At 42.6% G+C, this 16,634-nt stretch overlaps 1 pseudogene; it reads right to left on the bottom strand.

The window, feature by feature from the left end:
• Positions 1 to 3,889: 3,889 nt before the first annotated feature.
• The window catches only part of LOC146383127 (peroxisomal succinyl-coenzyme A thioesterase-like), a 41,426-nt pseudogene continuing 28,681 nt past the window's right edge, over positions 3,890 to 16,634 (bottom strand).

Raw genomic sequence — 16,634 nt, forward strand, 5'->3', positions numbered from 1 at the left:
CACTTCAACTGTGAGAGACAGAATGTGAAAAAAAAATCTATGAATCCACATGGTAGGATTTGTGAAGAATTTATTCGTAAATCAGGGTGGAAAATAAGTATTTGGTCAATAACAAAAATACAACTCAATACTTTGTAACATAACCTTTGTTGGCAATAACAGAGGTCAAACGTTTACTATAGGTCTTTACCAGGTTTGCACACACAGTAGCTGGTATTTTGGCCCATTCCTCCATGCAGATCTTCTCGAGAGCAGTGATGTTTTGGGGCTGTCGCCGAGCAACACAGACTTTCAACTCCCGCCACAGATTTTCTATGGGGTTGAGGTCTGGAGACTGGCTAGGCCACTCCAGGACTTTCAAATGCTTCTTACGGAGCCACTCCTTTGTTGCCCGGGCGGTGTGTTTTGGATCATTGTCATGTTGGAAGACCCAGCCTCGTTTCATCTTCAAAGTTCTCACTGATGGAAGGAGGTTTTGGCTCAAAATCTCACGATACATGGCCCCATTCATTCTGTCCTTAACACGGATCAGTCGTCCTGTCCCCTTGGCAGAAAAACAGCCCCATAGCATGATGTTTCCACCCCCATGCTTCACAGTAGGTATGGTGTTCTTGGGATGCAACTCAGTATTCTTCTTCCTCCAAACACGACGAGTTGAGTTTATACCAAAAAGTTCTACTTTGGTTTCATCTGACCACATGACATTCTCCCAATCCTCTGCTGTATCATCCATGTGCTCTCTGGCAAACTTCAGACGGGCCTGGACATGCACTGGCTTCAGCAGCGGAACACGTCTGGCACTGCGGGATTTGATTCCCTGCCGTTGTAGTGTGTTACTGATGGTGGCCTTTGTTACTGTGGTCCCAGCTCTCTGCAGGTCATTCACCAGGTCCCCCCGTGTGGTTCTGGGATCTTTGCTCACCATTCTCATGATCATTTTGACCCCACGGGATGAGATCTTGCGTGGAGCCCCAGATCGAGGGAGATTATCAGTGGTCTTGTATGTCTTCCATTTTCTGATGATTGCTCCCACAGTTGATTTTTTCACACCAAGCTGCTTGCCTATTGTAGATTCACTCTTCCCAGTCTGGTGCAGGTCTACAATACTTTTCCTGGTGTCCTTCGAAAGCTCTTTGGTCTTGGCCATGGCGGAGTTTGGAGTCTGACTGTTTGAGGCTGTGGACAGGTGTCTTTTATACAGATGATGAGTTCAAACAGGTGCCATTCATACAGGTAACGAGTGGGGGACAGAAAAGCTTCTTACAGAAGATGTTACAGGTCTGTGAGAGCCAGAGATTTTCCTTGTTTGAGGTGACCAAATACTTATTTTCTACCCTGATTTACGAATAAATTCTTTACAAATCCTACCATGTGGATTCATGGATTTTTTTTTCACATTCTGTCTCTCACAGTTGGAGTGTACCTCTGGTGCAAATTACTGACCTCTGTCATCATTTTAAGTGGGGGAACTTGCACAATCGGTGGCTGACTAAATACTTTTTTGCCCCACTGTAAGCTTTAAATCTCCAGTTTATGAAATCCCACTGAGCAGTCCTTACCTTTAAAACTAACCTCTCTTCTTCCTCTACTTTCCTTTTTTTCTTATCTTTCTCCATCTCTGAGTAAAGTTGGCTCTCTTTCTTCTCTCTACCTGTTAAAAACAGCAGCTGTATCTTCAGTGTTGGGGAGTAACGGAATACATGTACCGCCGTTACGTATTTAAAATACAAAATATGAGTAACTGTATTCCGTTACAGTTACCGTTTAAAAAGGTGGTATTTAGAATACAGTTACTTTGTTGAAATGGATTACACGGCGGTATTTTCCTGTTTCATATTGTCACAGGTCAAGACTGTTTGGGTTTTGTTTGACAGCTATGTTCTGTTGTTCCAGGCGGCAGCGTTACGGTTGCCATGGTTACAGGGTGACGCAGGCTCTCCCTGCGACTGTGTGTTTCCTGGGTGAGAGAGCACCTTTTTGTTGTTGTTGTTTTGCTAAGCTAATAGGCAGAATGCTACAGGCATAGCCCTAAAGAATGTAGCCTCATGGGCAGTGTAGTCCGTGCTGCAGGGAGAATGGACTGCCATTCCCGTTATGTGTCTGTGAGTGCGAGGAGGGAGAAAAAGGAGAGTGGAAAAGTACGAGTTGTCATCGAGCAGAAACGGGAGCTGGAAGCATGTAAATATAATAATAACCACTGCAGCCAAGAAGAGTGCCTGACGAGCCCAGTTGTAAGTAAGCTATTAAGACTCGACTGTACACTGTGTTCGTGTTTTCCTCCGAAACAATAAGTTCCGCTGAAGCACCCTTTCAACGCCTCTCTCTGTCTCTTGCTAGCAAACTTGACCCAGACAACAAAGTAAAGCTATTTTTCGGCTACGAGCCCGACACGGAACCCGACGTATTAGCCAGAGGTCCCTTTTCTATGGTTTGGAGCCGTGGACCTTCAGTAATAGTAATAAATCACATTCATGTAGTTGTAAACAGCATGATAATATATTAAGTAATCCAAAGTATTCAGAATACTTTACTCTCATTGAGTAATGTAACGGAATACGTTACAAAATACATTTTGGGGCATGTATTCTGTAATCTGTAGTGGAATACATTTTAAAAATAACCTTCCCAACACTGTATCTTTAGCTAGCAGGCGCAGTGCAACAAATTGCACGTAGTTTGCGTGATAAAAACACTAAATTTGAAAATACCTGCTACTTAAAAAAACATTACTTTTTTATGCTTCTCTCGCTTCTCTTTTGTAGTGCTAGCTAGATGCTGAAGTACAGCAACCGCAAATGGTAAACATCTCCACTCATTCTGGTGTTGTGCCAAAACCTAAAACAAAACAAAACACAAAAAAACACCAGCCTACTTTGACCCTTAACTATGGCACACTGTTTTACTTCTTTCTCTTTTTTTTTGCAACATCCTCTGGTGATTGTCTTTCATGTGTTACTGTTTAGACTGAAATTGGTTGGATGTTTGAAGCCTTGAAGGGACGTGGAAATAAAAAAAAAAAACATTTACACTCCACATCGATTCATTCATATTTTAATTATCTCTGTAGATATTAACAGTTAAACATGTCATACGCTGATCAGGCCTTTTAATTCAGCTGTTTTTTTAATTAATAAAAATGTAAACATTTTAATACAGTTTTTAAAAACTAAAGATGTAGGTCTGTGTTTCTAAATTTGATGCTGGACATTAAACTTAAACAGTCTTAAACACATGCAGCAATAATATTAATCCATTTAACATTGATGTGGAATAGTTATTTATAGTTTTGATACTTTATTATTGGAAAATTGTGCATAAAGTTTTATGTGTATTGATGTGTTTTCAGTATTTTATTGCTTCTTTTCCTAAAGGAATGGTTTAAAAAATTCCTTCACCACTTGCCATTTTCAGTTAACAGTAATTTTGGTTATATAATAGATATTTATTTAACTATAGTAGTAAAGACATTTTACAATTCTTCAGTCAGGAAGGAGTACAGATGGGCAGCACAGATGGTATGGTCTAACCTGATCCAATTTATCCTGTTTAATCGGTATAGTGCAGGAAGATGTTTTTTTTGTGAGGATTTGGTTGGGAAACAATTGTCTCTGCTTGTCTTTCTGTGAAAGTGGTTTCTGATTGAATGACTATATTAAGTGGCAGAAAGCTTCCTACTACAAAAGCCATTGCACCTGTTGGCTATTTCTATTAAAAAGATAATTTTTCATTAGTAACCCAACGTAATCCAAAGGTCATAATCAATATCTTCATAGCAATGCATTATATACTGATTGCCAAAGAAGAGCTTCCATTGTCGCCTCACCTAACTATGTATTTAGGCATATATTTTCACCTTGGATTCACTTTGGAACTCATGTCATCATCTTGACTACAGGTGAAAAAATGAGGTAGGGTTTCTGCCACCATACAGATTCTCCCTGAGAAAAACCAGGATCTTTTTCCTGGCATCTTCCCGAGCTCGAGAATGTTCCACCGTTTGTCCACCCCACAGACACATCACTGCAAAAACAAAACAGACATAAGGACTCACCACAAAACTGCTGTTCCCAAAACGGGTACTACAAGAAATTCACTGATAATTTGCATGTGTAGTCCAGTTTTTTTCAGAATAATTTTCTTGCCACAAAATTACCTGAACATCAACTACATATAACAATCAGCTATCAAACCTGCCAAAATGTGGACTGGTCCTCAAGGAACAACTGAGCCAGTCTACAACCTTCCAATGTGAACGTGGACTTACTTTTTTCAGACATTTTAGCTATTTTGAAATTGCTAGATCTGGCATGTGGTGTGTAAGGGGGCTCGATCAGGTGACCTGCGTTTGGGTACGACAGGACAGTGAGCAGATGACTGTTCCCCGCTTGTGCCATCATTTCCTTAATCTGGAAAACATTAATTAAAAACATTCTTTTTATTTTTGAAATAGTTTCATTGTGTATTTTTTATCTGAAATGCTTTAATTGTCGCATAAGTTCCTCTTCATGGAGACAAACGTGAAAATATTTTATTTCAAATAAAATATGCTCATTCTTACTAGCATGAGACTCAAAAAAATTATGGAAGTTATAATCTAATGATCTTCAGTAATTTATTTACTCATCACTCATTATCTCAAATTGGTTCAGAATCAGAATACTTTATTAATCCTTAAGGAAATTATGTACACTCAGTCTTAAACTGGCCACCCAGGCCAGTGTCCTGGGGGACTCTTGGAGCCCCTGGGGCAGACCCTTGGGGGGTTATCATTCATAGTTCCTGTGTTGGCCATCAATGATGGTGTCATCAACTTTTTCAATGGTGACAGATCCTCAGAACAGGAAATTTCAGGCATTGGAAAGCTCCACTTTTCTCACAAGGAAGGCTGTCAGGCAGAATCCCCAGGCTGGGTCCTACTCATTATTTCCTCATTCACAAGAAGGACTGGAATCTCAGATCACTTTTGGACCTAAGGGGGATCAGCAACTGGTTTGGCACAATTAGCCTGGAGGGGATGCAAACCGTTAGGTGACTCAGGAGAGGAAAGTGGTGTTCTACTCACACGGTGTACAATGGAGGTAGGGTGCTGCTGACTACAACTGAGGATATAGCTAGGAAGTGGAAAGAATACGCCTTAATCCCACTGGCATACCTTCTTTGGGAATGAGGGGTATGACTTGCCCATCACTGGAAAGATGACTGAGTTAGTTAAACAACTCTAACTCCTGGCATGGACCAGGTTCACGCTGAGTTGCTAAAGGCTCCGGATCTTGTAGGACTGTCTTGGTTTACATCTCTGCAACATCGCTTGGAAATCTGGGGCAGAGCCTAGAACACCTAGGCCTGCACCTCAACTGGAGGTTGACAGATTACCCAATTCTGTGGTTACTACTCTGTTAGGAGTCCGTAATCCACCAACCAGGGCAGAATTCTGTAGAATGTTCTAAGCAATACAGGTAGATTTTCATTTTATTACTCCTTAACAATGATGACTTGTTGTCCCTCCATGGGATTTGATGTAAGGCTGACTAACTTGCAACATAAGCCATTTCAGCCCCTAGAATGAATGGAATGAAAAAGTCACAAATGGCTGTGTACAGGCAGGAGATGAAAAGTGAACTCAAAAACCACAGCTTTATTTGCTGGACTCGAAATCAATACAAAACTATATTGGGCAATTGTAATAATATATAGAAGGATAATGAGGGAAGTGAGGACACATGAGGAACACAGCTAACCCAAATTAACATGATGCCACAGGGGAAGCAAAAAAAAAAAAATACGCTGAACATGGAAACACCAGGAAACTGGGGAACATTACACAGGACTGGAGAAGAGGCAGACGAAAGGGAGCGAGGGAACATGAAGGAGCATGAGGGAGAGGGAGAGAGAGGAGACGATTGAGACATGATGGTCTGAGGAAACATGGATAAACATGGAATAAACCACAACAACAGGAAACGAGGCACAAGAACTCATGCAAACACATAAACACAGATCCACAGAGGGAGACACAGAGGGCAACGACACAAGGGAAAATTACAAAATAACCAAGGAACTAAATAGGGATGATTAGAAACTCAAAACAGGATAACGAGGCACTATGGAAATAAACTTAAGACTAGCAAAGAGAACTTATACATAGATCATAATACACAATGACAAAAACACAGGAAAACTCAAAACGCTGGGTCAAATGACCCAGGACCATGACTAGGGATGGGTACCGATATCCGGTGCCATTATGGCACCGGTTCTGACATAAACAGTATTAACCAGAACGAAAAGCAGCGCACATTTCGGTGCTTTATTTTGGTGCTTTATTTTGGTGCTTTTTTTTCCCTGAGATGTCTTACATGAGGAATACTGGCACCTGCAGGCGTGGTTCTTTACCCCAATCTTGCATTCCAGATTACCGTATTTTTTGGAACATAAAGCACACCAGATTATAAGGTGCACTGTCAATGAACGGGTCTGTTTTCATACATAAGGTGCACCAGATTATAAGACGCATTAAGCATAACAAAACAGTCAGACAAATCTTTACTCAACTCATTCTTCTTGCTTCCTCCACTTCTGTACCATTGATTCACTAATGTTAAATTCTCTCCCCGCTGGTCTATTCTCATGTTGCTGCAGTATATTAATGGCTAACCTCGTATTGTGGATAGATCATCTCACTTGTTCTCCTGACTGAAGTTTGGTCCGTTTACATTACACACGAACAACAATCCTGCCATGCGATTGCATTTGTCCCTAACATTCGGGAACTCTCACGTTAACTTTTATCAAGTGGAAAAAAGTTAGCATTCATCCTCCAGCTTCACTGTGTTTATGTTATGCTAACATAGCTGTGTCGCTAGCGATCACGTAGCACATCATTATATACCAGCTAGTCCAACTTCAGTAACACAACATTCAAATTGAATCGAATTGTCGATCGAATTGATTCGGGACCTTGTGAATCAGAATTGAATTGATTCTAGAAATCGGTGATGATACCCAGCCCTATAGGGAACACCAAGGCATCCCCAGGCCAGCCTCCCGGTGGGACATGCCAGGAACACCTCCTCCAGGAGGCATCCTTGTCAGATGCCCAAAACACCTCAACTGGCTCCTTTCAATGTGGAGGAGCAGCGGCTCTACTCTGAGCCCCTCCCGGATGGCTGAACTTCCCACTCTATCTCTAAGGGAGAATCCAGCCACCCTTCAGCGGAAGCTCATTTCCACCTCTTGTATCTTGTTCTTTCGGTCACTACCCACAGTGAGGGTAGGGAGGGTAGGGATGTGGATCAACCGATAAATTGAGAGCTTCGCTTTGATGCTCAGCTCTCTCTTCAAATGACCGCCCGGTGCAGCGTCCGCATCATTGCAGCAGCAGCACCAATCCGTCTGTCGATCTCCTGTTCCTGTCACTTGTGAACAAGACCCTGAGATACTTAAACTCTTCCATTTGGGGCAGGAACTCGTCCCCGACCCAGAGTGGACATTCCACCCTTTTCCAGCTGAGAACCATGGCCTCAGATTTTGAGGTGATGATCTTCATTCCCACCGCTTCGCACTTGGCTGAGAACAGTTCCAGTGCGAGCTGAAGGGCACCACCCGATGAAGCCAACAGAACCACACCATCTGCGAAAACCAGAGATGAGATTCTAAGACCACCCAAGTGAAAGCCTTCTGCCACTTGGCTACGCCTAGAAATTCTGTCCATAAAAATTATGAACAGAATCGGTGACAAAGGGTAGCCCTGGCAGAGCCCATCACCCACCGGGAACAAGTCCAACTTATTGCCACCTATTCAGACCAAGCTCTTGCAACAGTTGTATAGGGATCAAATGGTCCGTAGCAATGAGCCAGACACCCCATACTCCCACAACACCTCCCACAGGACACCCTGAGGAACACAGTCGAATGCCTTCTCCAAGTCCACAAAACACATGTAGACCGGTTGGGCAAACTCCCATGCGCTCTCAAGTATCCTCGAGAGGATAAAGAGCTGGTCCACTGTTCTGCGACCAGGACGAAAACCGCAGTGTTCCTCCAATATCCCTAACCCAGGTTCGACTAACGGACGGACCCTCCTTTCCAGCACCCTGGCATAGACTTTCCCACGGAGGCTGAAGAGTGTGATCCCCCTGTAGTTGGAACACACCCTCCGGTCCTCCTTCTTAAAAATGGGGACCACCACCCCAGTCTGTCAGTCCAGGGGTACCGCCCCTGATCTCCAATATTGCAGAGGCCTGTCAAACAGGACAACCCTACAACATCCAGAGCCTTCAGGAGTATTCCTTCCACTGCCCGACAATTTTCTCAGTCGAAGTCAGCAGCGCTCCATCCGCACTATACACAGTGCAGGTCGAGCAGCACTTTTCCCTCCTAGGTTGCCTGATGTTTTGCCAGAATCTCTTCGAGGTAGTCCAAACGTTTTTTTCCATGGCCTCTCCAAACTCCTCCCACACCCGAGTTTTTGCTTCAGCCACTGCACAAGCCGCGTTCCACTTGGCCTGTCGGTATCTATCAGCTGCCTCCGGAGTCCCACAGGCTAACCAAGCCCGATAGGACTCCTTTATCAGCCTGGTGGCTCCCTTCACCTCTGGCGTCCACCATTTTTTTGGAGGTTACCACCACAACAGGCACAAACCAGCTCAGTGCAGCAGCTTTGGTAATGGAGACGCTGAACATGGTCCATTTGGACTCAATGTCTGCAGTCTCCCTTGGAATGCTGTTGAAGCTCTGTGGGAGGTGTGCGTTGAAGATCTTGAAGACTGTGGCCTCTGCTTGGTGTTCCCAGCACACCCTCACTGTACGTTTAGGTGTGCCGAGCCTGTCCAGCGTCCTCCCCCGCGACCTGATCCAACTCACTACCAGGTGGTGATCAGTTGAAAGCTCAGCCTCTCTCTTTACCCGAGTGTCTAGAACATATGGCTGCAGGTCTGGTGATACTATTACAAAATCGACCCTCTTCTCAACGAGAAGCCTGGGCTCGGGGGAACCCGATTGTCCTAGAGGGATGTTCCCTGCCGGATACATGATGGACAGGTGGAAATTGGAGGGTCGTGTGTAGGGCTGGGTATCGTCACTGATTTCTAGAATCGATTCTAATCCGATTCACAAGGTCCTGAATCGATTCGATCCACGATTCGATTCAATTCGATTCGATTCGATTTGATTCAATTCGATTTGAATCTGGGAAATTTTGCCTCAGACAGTCAGAAATATTATAATTCAGATCAGTACATTTACATATTTTTGTATCTATAAAAAGGAAGCTGACACTCGCAAGACTTTATTAAAGGTGTGAGCATCACAGCAGAGGCCTTTGTGTCAAAGTAGCTGAAGATAAAACACAGAAAAACATGAAGGTGATTTTCCTGGCCTGGGATTTTATAAAAATATTCTGCAGTACATCAAAAACGAAAGAAAACCATTAATCAACTTATGAACATTACCTCTGAAGTTACAGCGGTTTTATTAGAGACACGGCGTTTTGCATTTTGCATAATTTTAAAAAGTTTAAATTTGTTCAGAAGCCTATTGAACGGCAGAAATTAGGTTTTCTTTTCGGACGTGAGTAAAAGGGAAAAAAAACATCGCCCGACAGCGCTGTAAATAACGGTAGACTTGTGCATAACAAGCAAGCGTATAATGCAGAAAACAGATTTCGGGGATAGACGGGAAACTGTTCTTGAAGTACAGAGAGAGAGAGAGAGAGCTGTGCATGAAGTGTGATTTTATCGTGTTGGAAGCAAAACAGCAAAAGTCAGAGGGAATTCATGACGATGTTTATGTGAAGCTTAGTTTGGATCTTCTTTTGCTGCTGGTTCGGTCAATATTGTTTGGAGAGAGATAAAACTAACAGCTTTAGAATCAGTGCAAAAAGGGCGTAAACACAAAGCGCGGACCCGCCGAAACATCAGAATCAGCGAGCTGTCGGCTTTCAGCCCCGACCTTGTCCGTGCCGTCGGGTGAGAAAGCCACATCTCACTGATTCTGATCCGCGGGTCCGCGCGGTGTGTTTACGTCTTTGTGCAGAAGCCGTGTACCTGCTCTCATTTACTGTTTTAAATGTTTGGTGGTTGTCAAAATTTTGTGACGTTTCACCTGAGATTCTGGAATTTTGGGCAAAATACATTTATATAAAAAAATCGATTCAGGATTTTAATGAATCGATATCACGTTATCCAAGCCAGAATCGATTTTAATCGATGAATCGATTATTAAAACCCACCCCTAGTCGTGTGCCTGGCGCTAATGTCGATCGAGGATATTGAAGACATCTACCTTTTCGGAACCATGATAACGGGGTTCTTGCTGATCGGAGCTGGCTTGGCCCTGGCTTATTGGAAATTGAAGAAAGCGGAAACGGCTATTCAAAACCCCACAAGGCTTCCCGTGATGATTGAAGCAATGGGACGAGTCATGAATTCTAAAAATGTGCTCATCGAACGCAGCACGGATAAGATCTTGGAGAAGCTTGAGGCTGTTGTGAGCACTCAGACTATGCTCTTTGAGCGTAAATGTGACAACATTTCAGAGAAGCTCACGGCTCTCCAGCAGGAGATTGAGAGACCAGTGACGGATATTTAGATCGATTGTGAAATTGACATGCAGTTGTTCGAACTAAAGGAAACCACTATCATTTCATACGGCTACCATATCGGCGCCAGCTGTGGTCTCAAGGCTGGAGCTGAACTACAAAAACCTCTCCCCCTGATAACAAACTCTGTTTAGACCCTTTGCCCATCCCGCGTCCCCCATCCTGGATTCTCAACGCTTTTGAATATCTTGCGTGGGGGGTGGTTTAGAAATGACTGAAAGATTTATTTGGCTGTGTTTTGAGTTTTGTTCAAAAAAGAATGACTTCATATAGGAAAAAAATATATATCACATATGCAGGACACCTTAAACCAGACCTTCCCAAAGTGTGGGGCCCACCCCCTAGGGGGGCGCAGAGCCATTGCAGGGGGGGGGCGCGGTGTGAAAAGGGGAAAAAAAAACGCTTGGACACTGCTGGCACGGGGCGTCCACACAAACGCAAAGCAAGAGATGAAGCATCGCTGAATATGTTTCCAAACCAACTTCATTCTAAGCCAAAGACTAGAAAATATGGTGAAGCATATCTTCCCTTTGGCTTCACCTGCACAAGTGCCAAGGTAGGTCTCCCCTGCATAATTGGTTTTCCCTTCGTCGGGAGCACGCGCTGGGCTCTTCAAATCACGGACAAACAGTATCCTACATTCTTGATTTTTAGTTCACAAACACTTGTTGTAATGACTAACTACTCCTGACATTTTGGAGACGTTAGCTCTTTATACAGTAAAGTTACAGTGGGATACAAATAATATCAGGCTGATCCTGCCACAATTTGTTCCCCCTGTCTAAGTCACGGACAAACAGTATCCCACAGTTGTTTATGTTTTTAAACCCATTTTGCACAGAGAGGCATATTTTGAAAAAATGTATTGATAACAATGTTGAATATTATTACACAGGAAAAAAATAACTACACGTAAAATGATCACACCGTGACGCCTCAGCCTTTCTAAATAGAGGGACAGTAACTGCGTGTGTGTATTTAAGCGTGTAAAACCTGAAAATAGAGACAAAATACTGTTAATCTGACTATCTGCCATTCTGCAATTCATCTCATGTAAACAATAACATGGCGCACAGCGTGACGTGAAAAAAGGCACATACCTTTGACGTTGCGTGAAGAACTCTGTATTCCTCGTCCACACGTAAATGCAAAAAAGGAGTTTTAAAAAATCTCCGCTTTCGGTGATTCAAAACGCTGTTTACGTGTGGACGAAACAGCTGCGTTTTCAAAAATACCCATGTAGGTGTGGATGTAGCGTAAAAGAGTTAGTAGTTTATTTTCTTACTACCTGTAATTTATTGCTGATTACTTATATTTGTTTAATTGTTTACTAAATGTTAGAGGTGTGAAATAAATTGCAATGGAGCAAAATATGGGTGTGTGTGGTTGGAGGATATGTTTGTGCGTGCGTGCGTGCGTGCGCAGGGGGGCGCGAACATTTTTCTTGTAAAACAAAGGGGGGCCTAGCAAAAAAAGTTTGGGAACCACTGCCTTAAACTATTTTTTTTAATTAAGCAGTAAGGCAGAACAAAATCAGGGCTGTATCAAGACACGAGGTCTAAACCCCAATTCAACCAGACCCAGAACTGATCCGGAATTAAAACAGCACTACAACAGTTCAAAATCAGTACTACTTAGGACTTAACCAAGACATAACTAGAATCAGAACTAGATGATAGTAGCACTAAAAATCATCATAGACCTGCACTACACTTATTTTTTAATTCTACCAAAGTACACTTTAGATTCAGAAAAGTTTCTATAACTATTTAATCTTATGTGCAAACAAGCATGCATAACTTAATAAATATAGAATTTGAAAAATAACAAACCTAAAAAGTTACACTAGGTACTAGATACATGTTCTAATGAGTTTTGGCAAACAGCCATTTGACTAACATGTCTGTCTTACCTGCTCTTATTCCATCTCTGCTCTGTCCTCATTCTCCTCTCCCTCTCTGTTCTAGTGATGGTAAATTTGATTCTTTTTCCTGAATCGAGTTTTAATGAGTCACTCACCAAAGTGAATCGGACTTTTTGAGTCATTTGATTCACTGAGTCAGTTGACCAGAGAGTGCAAAAAATGTACATTTTCACTCAAACTTAATTTGTTTCTCTTTTCATGTATATCCTACTGCTAAGATGAATGATTCTAAAAGAAAACTATTTTATAGAGCAAAAAAGAGCAAAAACATTTCTAAAATTAAGCAATTTCCTATCAAAATTGCTTAATAAACATTTATTTATTTTTATTTTATTTTATTTTATTTTATTTTAATATATTTTTATTTCTTATTTTATTAGTATTTTACTTAAATGTGTTAAATATATATTTTCTCATCTAAATATCCACTGAGCTGTGAGCCAGGGGGCGGTAATGCGTCTTAACATTGGTTGCCAACCAAGAAGAAGAAGAAGCTGTGAGCCAGGAGGGAGGGGGTGAGTGAGTCCTGAGTGATTCGTTCGCTCTATGATTCAGCACAGGAGGTAGGGGGTTAGTGAGTCCTGAGTGATTCGCTTAGGCTTACGATTCAGCACAGGAAGGAGGGGGTTAGTGAGTGAGTGAGTGATTCGTTTGCTCTATGATTCAGCACAGGAGGGAGGGGGTGAGTAGCTCAAATGTGCTGTTAGCATGTTAGTAGAGCGATGCTACTGTGAACCGAGGAGCTATTTTCTTGATGTGAGCTTCTACTCAGGGTTTTTTCTTCCAGTTCAGAGCAGAAGTTTTTTTGTTACGATACTGGATGTTGTGTTTTTCTCCACAATTTTAATTATAAGCTAGATACATTGCTGCTAACAGCAACAGGGATGAGTCAGTGAGTCAGTTGGGCTTGTGAATCATGATTCATGAGTCAGTAACGTGATTCTCGAGTACTGAACGATTCGTTCATGATTCGCGCATCACTACTCTGTTCCTCTCTCTCCCTCTTTGTGCTGACAATCAAGGCAAACACCAACATCACCAAATATACAGTTGAAACCAGACATTTACATACTCTTCTGATAAAAAGACAAAAACTTTTTAATTGTAACATCAAATCAGACTAAATGTTTATTTTTTTTAGATTGATAAATATAAAAAACATATTTGTTAAATTTAAGAGTAAAGAGAGAAATTGTATGCATTTCTTAATTGCAAATGGCACCCAAATTGCATTCAAAATTGAGCCACACTTATGGAGCTCCACAATTCTTTTCCTGGTGTTTTGGTTGATATCTCTTGATTTTCCCATGACAAAGAAACAGGCTCTGTGTTTTGCCTTATATGCATCCACAGGTGTGCCACCAATATACTCACATGGACTCTACTAACCTATCAGAAGCTTCTTAAGCTCAGAATGGAATCATCTGGAGTTTTCTTATTAATTTACAATAATCTTAGTGTATATGTACTCTTAAATTTGATGAAAGTGATAAAAAAAAAAAATAGACAGCGCGCTCTCTCTCTTTATTCTGATATTTAACTAATTCAAAAGATATTCCAATATTTATTTATCTAAAACAAAAAAAGTGTACTCTAAATAAATGTTTAACAAAAAAAAAAGTTTTTATGTTTTTTTTTTCCCTAAAGTGTATGTAAATATCTGGTTTCAACTGTGAATATACTGCTGTGTATTGAAATTCCTCTTGTTTTGCATAGAAATATACTGAACAACATACAAAGCATAATATGTACAATAACATTTACTTGAATTATTTTTTTTAAAGAAGCCCCTTATGTCCATTGTTGTGTTCGTCAGTACATAACTGAAACCGATTTAGAGTGCTTTATTTAGCCGTGGAGGGTAACAACTGAAAATATAAAATAAACACACGTAAGCTAAGACTCTCTAAAAAAAACAGCATTGTTGTTCGGGTTTTCATTTCGCCATTTGTTGATTCACTCAAAGAGCAAGTAACGTAATATGGGTCAAGTGATCAGTTTGATATCAATCTTTTGTGATACACCGTCATATTTACATTATTTGTACAGTATCAATGATTTGCTTTGGTACCTGGTCAAACTTAAGCTCTCCTCTGTCTGCCTGGCTGCGCTTCTCCTACAGCAAACTCGCAGGCAGCAGCTTCTCTCCCCTCGCTCACATGCGTAAGTGCTGTGCTCAGTCGCCTAGTGCCTGAGCTCGGATCATACCAAAATTAGGGGGAATTTACGACTGTGCGCTATGTGCTTCGAATATTGTGTGCAGTTTTTGTTTTATACAGCTGTCAGTCAGGCATCTAATCTTCTAATGAAACAAATTACACTCCAAAAGACCCTGGGCTTCTGAAAAAATGACATGGGCTTAAGCCCAGTAAGCCAGCGGTCCCCAACCCCCGGGCCTCAGACCGGTACCGGTCCGTGAGTCGTTTGGTACCGGGCCGCGAGAGTTAAGGCTCAGGTGTGAAATGTAGGGTTTTCAGGGATTTTATCGGTTTTCAGCGTTTTTATCGGTTTTCGGCGTTATTTTGTTATCGTTTTTATCGTTAACTTGGTTTTCCTGGGTCTTTTCACGTGTTATGAATAAATCTTCTTCAAGACAAGACCAAGACCACGTAAAAGTGGTCTCGAGACATCCAACTCTATTAGACAGTGGGTCTGGGCCCAGCGTCTGACCTCAGCCTTGGAGCTCAGTCTGGGTGGAGCGCATGCCTGCTGCATCCCATAATTTCCTTTGGGATTAATAAAGTATTTCTGATTCTGATTCTGATCGACCTGCAGCTTAGAGCATCCTGGTGCCATGTGCACTTATGGGCACTCTTATGTTTGAACATAAGTTGTTCGTTATGGCCAAACTGTGGTTTGCACAGAAGTCCAATAACAACAGTCTTGGTAGCCGGGTATCAGTCCGCCAGGGCCTCCGCTCCTGGCCGCCACCCAGCATACAATGCACCTGACCCTCCTGTGGGTTGTGGGCCTGCAGGACAATGGGCCCATTTCCCCTTTTCGGGCTGTGCATGGCCGGGCCCCATGTACTAAGGCCTGGCCACCAGACGCTCACCCTCGGGCACCCTCCTTGGGCCTGGCTCCAGGGCGGGGCCCTTGTAACCCTATCCCGGGCAGGGTGAACTGTTCCCTCAATGGCTTTCTCATGAGTGTCTTTTGAATCGCTCTTTGTCTGGTCCCTCACCCAGGACCAATTTGCTATGGGAGACCGTACCAGGAGGCAGAAGCCCCCGGCCAACGTAGCCCCTGGGATCCCTTGGACACACAAACCCCTTCACCACGATAAGGTAGTGATTGCTCTTGTTACTTGTTTTTTCGCTTACCTTGTTTTCCTGTGCCACAGTTTCCCTGGACCTCCCTCACCACTTATCTTCAGCTTCAGCTCTTCTCAGACTACCTCTCCATTCTGGGAAATATTAACAACTTCACCTGCCTGCCCTCCAGCCATCTCTCACCACCTCAGACACAGTGGAACTCAGCTCAGCCAGTCTTTGCCATTACTCACCTGGATTCTCACCGCCACTCCCTCAAAGCCAAGCTCACCCCAGCTAGCAGTAGGCAATATCAGACATAATCACCTTCCCTAAGTGTCCTTCGCCCACCACCTTCCTAACCCCATTCTCTTCTCTTCTCTGACGTACCCGCTTCATTCCAGTCGCACCTGTGTATTCCCAGTTTACCCCTCACTGACCCACGGCCATGTCACTACACAGTCCACGCCCAGCTCTAGTAACACTTTGCTATGAATTAATCTGTTTTCTTAAATAAACACTGTAAAACATACGTCTCATTTTTGTTGAGGTTCTCTGCGTTTGAGTCCAGCTTTGTCATTGGCCTGCAGCCGCTTTGGCCCTCTGGTGGTGATGTCTAATTCAAATTCAATTGCCATTTCATCCTCCCACAGAAGCAGCTGTGCCTACTTGGTTTCCTCATAGCATCTTACACAGTCCCTGTGCATATGGAAATGCAGGGTGGAGAGTTGGTCTTGATATGATAAAGAATGGTTAGTTATATAGTGCACCCCTGAGCAGAGAGACTATATTTCCAGTTCCAGGTTACTAAGAAAGGTATTTCAATCAAGGGTAACGAAAAAAAAAACATATCCAAATCAAA

The sequence above is a fragment of the Perissodus microlepis genome, chromosome 7 (assembly GCF_051167445.1).
Source record: "Perissodus microlepis isolate ML-2025 ecotype Zambia chromosome 7, ASM5116744v1, whole genome shotgun sequence".
In the NCBI taxonomy this organism is placed as follows: domain Eukaryota; kingdom Metazoa; phylum Chordata; class Actinopteri; order Cichliformes; family Cichlidae; genus Perissodus; species Perissodus microlepis.